Below are 5,496 nucleotides of genomic sequence, written 5' to 3' on the forward strand. Positions count from 1 at the left end.
CTCTGAGCTCACACTGGGGATTTGGGGATACAGGAGCTGGCCTCTACGAACAGGAGGAGGGTGACAGGCAGCCAAGAAACACATTCACTGGGGAAACCTCACCCGACCAACCTCTTTTAATGCAGCTCTGAAAATGTGGGTGCAGGCACCCAGCTGTGCTTCCAAGAGCCCTTGGGAGGTCCCAGACATCTCTGCTCTGGCCAAACCCTTGCAAACAAGCCTGCTTTGGACTGAAGGAGCTAAAAACTCTGAGCCCATTCCCAAAACTACAGAGCCATAAGCTGGGACACCTTGTTCCCAACGGGAAGCTTATGGTACCCAGGAACGCCCCAGGATGGAGCAGCAAGGGCAGGAACCCATCTCAAACACCACCAAGCTCTTCCCAAAACCTGCTCCCCATTGGTGATGTGTTTGGCAGTGTTGACCCCAGGCACGGGCTGCGTCTGCACTGCTTGGCTCAGGGTTCAGCCTCTCCACCAGCTCAACATCCTCCTGTACCATCCAAGTCCCTTCTCTTGAGGGGGTACAGCCCGGGGTTGCTGTGGCTCTCATCCCAGCCCCTCTGAGCTCACACTGGGGAGTTTGGGATACATGAGCTGGCCTCTACGAGCAGGGGGAGGGTGACATGCAGCCAAGAAACACATTCATTGGGGAAACCTCACCCGACCAACCTCCTGTAATGCAGCTCTAAAAATGTGGGTGCAGGTACCCAGCTATGCTTCCAAGAGCCCTTGGGAGGTCCCATCCCAGGGCCATGGGACAATCCTGTGTTCCCAAGTCCCCAGGTCCCCAGGCAGGACACAGGCTGGGCTGTGATCGACGTCCCAGCCTCACCTCCCTGGGCTGACCTCCTCCATCTCCCCAGGAGCTCCCACCAGCTCAGTCTCTATCAGCAGCACCAAGGGACCGCTCAGGATGTATCCATCACCGGCTGCATGCCCTCCAGCTCATCCCCAAAGCCTCCTGTCACCCTGCTCCCCTCAAACCCCCCTGCCACCCTCCCACCCCACTGCCCCCACACCCCTGTACGACCTCCACGGCCAGCCTGCCATGCAGGATCCTGCAAGGATCTGGTAATTACCAGCACTGGGTGCCTGCCTCTCCTGTCATAACTGCCTCTAATGGGACCAGAAAAATGTTAATCACCGGTTAATGTAGCATGCTGCTAATTACAGCTAAGAAAGCATCTCCCAGGGGCAATGCTGGGATGGAGAAGCCACGGCCTCTGCACCTCCAGCACCACAGCTGCGGCACAGCCGGGCACCCTGCCAGGCCACGGCCACTTTGGCAGCAGTGGAAGGCAAGGAGGGCTCCTCAGGGAGCCAAAGGCACAGTCTTCATCTCCCACCCTGGAGAGCCACCCCAGGACACCCAAATTAACTGTGGCTCCACCGTGCGCGGATGCCCCGCGATGCAAGGTGGGGATTTACAGGGGGGGGATGGGGACCAGGGCACACAGCCTGTGCAGGTGGGGACAGAAAAGGCACAAGCAAGCAGCAGCTGGTGACCTCCTCCATCCCTGCTGCGGGAAGGGGGCATGGAGCCAGGCTGGGTGTGGAGCAAACCTCCCCCGAGCAGAGATGGCCGCAGGAGCTGCACACCCAGAGGTCCCTGAGCTGGGACAGAGAGTGAAACGTGCCCCTGCCAGGACACTGGAGGAAATGGATGGTGAGCTGACCAACAAGAGAAGATGACATCGAGGAGGTGAATTTATAGCTCATCCTTCCAAGTTATAAAAATGCTTTTGGACGACGCGGAGATTACTCATGTGGAACCCGTCAAGTTCTCCTTTCTTCCACATTATTGACAAGAGGTATTAATCTCCTCCCTCAACTTCAGGCCTTTCCCTGCATCCATCTCTCAAGACGCTCAAGTCATTCTATCTTGTCAAGATAATTACCCATTAAAAAAAGAGTGTTCAGGGGAGCTGAGCCTGTGGGGATGTCCCAGCGTCGCTGCCACCCCTGACACCATCCTGCTGCCCCCAGGGGACACGTGGGACCCAGGACTCAACCCTTCCCAGCTCCTGAGAAGCCACCTCAAATCCCACACGGGTCCCAGCCAGGAAATCACAACTCCTGTGACAACCCAGGCTGCGGAGGGTGGACTGGCCCCAGCGAGCAGCAGTGGGAGAAGCTGGCTCTGGTGCCAACGCTGAGCCCTGGCAGAGAACCAGCAGCCGTGGGGCTGCCCCCGGGCACCTTGCCCCAGGCCCCGGCTGCTTCAGACGGGAATTAGGCTGCTGCACAGGCAGGGTGAGGCTGAGCAGAAAGCTGAGGCTTGTTCCTGATGAGAAGACAACAGATCTCCGCCAAACTCACAGCAGATTAGGGCTGTGACCCCGCTGATTATAACAGCAGGGTCACACATCCTTCCCCAGGGCTGCTAATTAACGTGCAAGTGGGTGATGAGCCTCCGTGGGCATCCCTCGGCCGCGATCTTCTCATGCAGTGGATGAGACGGGATTAGCAGCAACTCCCACCCCCTCGCTGGCTTTCGGCTGGAATAAATCCAAATCCCTCACACTGCTGCTCCAGAGCCGGGGGGTGCTGTCACCTCTCAGTCTCCAAACCTCCCAGGTGCTGGCAGCAGCACCCAGCACCACATTTTTGGGCTGGGTGAGCTCAGTCGGGGAGCAGGGACCGTGCCCCGTGAGGGATGCTCGCTGCCAACCCTTCGCAGCGAGGTTGGCAGTGCCCGTTTGGGCAGCCCTGGATCTGAAGGAAAGCTGAGCAGAGGCGTTGCTGGGACAGCCCTGACCTTGCCTCACTCAACAGGAGCCTTTCATCATCTCAACTCACAGGCAAGCAGCTCAAACCCTCCCCTCCTTGGCCTGGCCGGAGCACACCGTGCTAGAAAACAGCCAGTATCAGCCAAAAAAAACAACCTCGTGTTAAGAAGAGAGCAGAGGGAAGCATAACAGAAAGGGAAAAGTATATGAGGAATCACAAATAAGGAAGGAAAATCAAATAAAAGCTCCTCTGCCCCCAGCCCACGCTGCTGCTCTGCATCTATCCACAGCCTGGTCAGGCAGAGGTGAGCATGCAAAGAAAGCCCCAGCCCTGCTTCAAAGCAGAGTTCCCATCCAGCCCTGCTAATGAAGGCCATTAATTAGCTCTCCTGGAAAAAAAGAGTGGCCCGCAGGACCCGGGAACATCCTGTGGTCCCCATGCAGGTGGCAGGTGGGTGGTCACAGCCCCTGAGCTGTGTCCCCTCCTCCTGCCCTTGCCACCTTGCCCGGGCATCAGCTCCTCCAGCTCCAGCCGCAGCACCCCAGCACCTCCTGCCTGCACCCGCTGGTGTGGGAGTTATCAACGAGGTGGGAGCTGGCAGGACCCTTCCAGCCTGATGTGAGCAGGGGCTGGGTCCCCAGCAGGAGCCTGTACATCCTGGGGGGGTCGAGGACCCAGCCCAGTGGAGGGAGCTTGGAGGTAGAGAAGGATGCTGGGGAGATCCTACTGTAAAAGCAGCTGGGAGATGGGTCCTGGCCTGATCCTGGTCCCAGCAGGACCACACATGGAGCACACGGGTCCTGCCAGGTGCTAGGGCTGGGCTTGGGAATGCCACCAAGTGGAAATCACCCCAGAACCTGATGCCCACCCCAACCCTCACCTTCCTCCCAGCTCTCCCAGACATGAATGAGTGCCACGAGCTGCCCTGTTCAGTGACGAGACCCCTCAGCTTGGGTTTGGGATGGAAAAGCAACCAAAAACCAGCATTTGTGTGTGCACGTCAGGCCCCACATAAACCATGGGTAGATCATGGAGAAAACCAGTGCAATTCCCTCAAAAAAACCAGCCCAAAATGGGACATTTGCATAAGCCCTGTGAAGCAGGAGGACACGGATCTGCACAGGGAGGTTATTTCCTTCCCTGTGCCTTATTTCCCCTCTCTGCTTAGCTGCCAAGCAAACGTTCAGGAGATAATTTATTTGCTGACAAATTCAGATAATTTAAAGACAGTTCCTAGGACATTTGCCACGTCGTGGTTTCAGCTGCCTCTGCTAACACCCTGGCCCTGAAATATTGCTTGTTTAAATGCTACTTTGCTACGAAGATGAAGAGATCAGCCGTTTGCAGGACCTGCTCATGCATTTCCTGGTGCTGGGGATTTCTTGAAAGAAATTTCCCATTTTCTTGACTGGAAATGTGAGGAGCTCCAGCCACCCAAGGCCAGGGCTACGGGCACATTTTCCTTCAAGCCCTCACTGCTTACCAAGCTCGTGCCTGTGCATTGGCCACAAGACTACCTGGGGAAGCTGCAGCACTGGGAAGCACTTGCAGGGACAGAGAGTTGTCCCCAAATCATCAGCTGAACATTTTTGGAATGCCTGTAAGGGAGAGGATGTGGAAGCATCATCCCTATGATCCTTAAGGGTGGAAAAAGAACCCTTAGTGATCAAACTTTCCAGGCACGGCCAGGTCCATCCACCTGCCAGCACACCACGGCTTCCACAGACATTCCTCCCAAGGGGACAGGGGACAGGCAAATGTCCCCAGGTCCTGCCACGTCACAGCCTGTGAGCTGCCACCTCATTATCTGTCTTCAGCCGGTGCCAGGCAGGCAGTAAATCTCTCCCATCTCTCAGTAAACATGTCACCTCTTTGAGCCTCCAACCATCACCTTGGCAGTAGCGCTGTCAGCAAGACACATCCCCTGGGTGCCTTGTTTACCAAATTAATCCCTACAAGCCTCTTTTAGCTGGAAATGGCTAAAAATGCACAGTAAGGGTTGAGGAGGTGCTTGGGAGCCTGGGATTGGGCTCTGCTGGCATGAAGTGCTCTGCCTGGAGTGGCACAAGGGCACATCAGCAAAGCTGTTTGCAAGGAGACATGGGCAAAGTCCACTCCAGCACATGTCCTGGGGTGATCACCTCCTCTCTGGGCACCTCTTCAACCTCCCATGGGCTGCCCCACAGCACCCACCCTGTGGGCACAGGCACGCTGTGGTCACAGCCTCAATGCTGCAGATTCCAAGCCAGATCCTGACCCTGCACCATCTGTGGCCTCATTCCTCTGCAACCACCCCAGTTTTTACCCTGGTTGGGTGAGAGAGGAGCTGCCTGCAAAGGAGAGAGGATGCACTGGTGGCTTCATGCCTTTCATGGGACAACAGTCCTTCTGCCAAGCACACAGCAAGAAAGAGGCAGTTGTCTTAATGCTGGTAACTAATACAGAATTCAGCCCCAGGACATAGAATCACAGAATGGTTCAGGTTGGGAGAAACCTTTATGATCACCAAGTCCAACCCTTCCCCAGCACTGCCAGGTCCCCACTGCCCCGTGTCCCTCACCCCACATCTCCACAGCTTGGGAACCCCTCCAGGGGTGGGGACTCCACCACTGCCCTGGGCAGCCTGGCACAGCCCTGGGCAACCCTCCAGGGCAAGAAATTGTTCCTCAGGGACAACTGAAACCTCCCCTGGGGCAGCTTGAGGCTGTTCCCTCTTGTCCTGTCCCTTGTTCCTTGGGAGAAGAGCCTGACCCCCCCCCGGCCA

General features: G+C 56.7%; 1 protein-coding gene across 1 annotated transcript in view; it reads right to left on the reverse strand.

The window, feature by feature from the left end:
* LOC103775436 (metabotropic glutamate receptor 4) overlaps positions 1-5,496 on the reverse strand; it is a 41,467-nt gene that overhangs the window by 12,928 nt on the left and 23,043 nt on the right. The window lies entirely within an intron of this gene.

This window comes from Merops nubicus, unplaced genomic scaffold, assembly GCF_000691845.1.
Source record: "Merops nubicus isolate BGI_N331 unplaced genomic scaffold, ASM69184v1 scaffold23300, whole genome shotgun sequence".
NCBI lineage: Eukaryota > Metazoa > Chordata > Aves > Coraciiformes > Meropidae > Merops > Merops nubicus.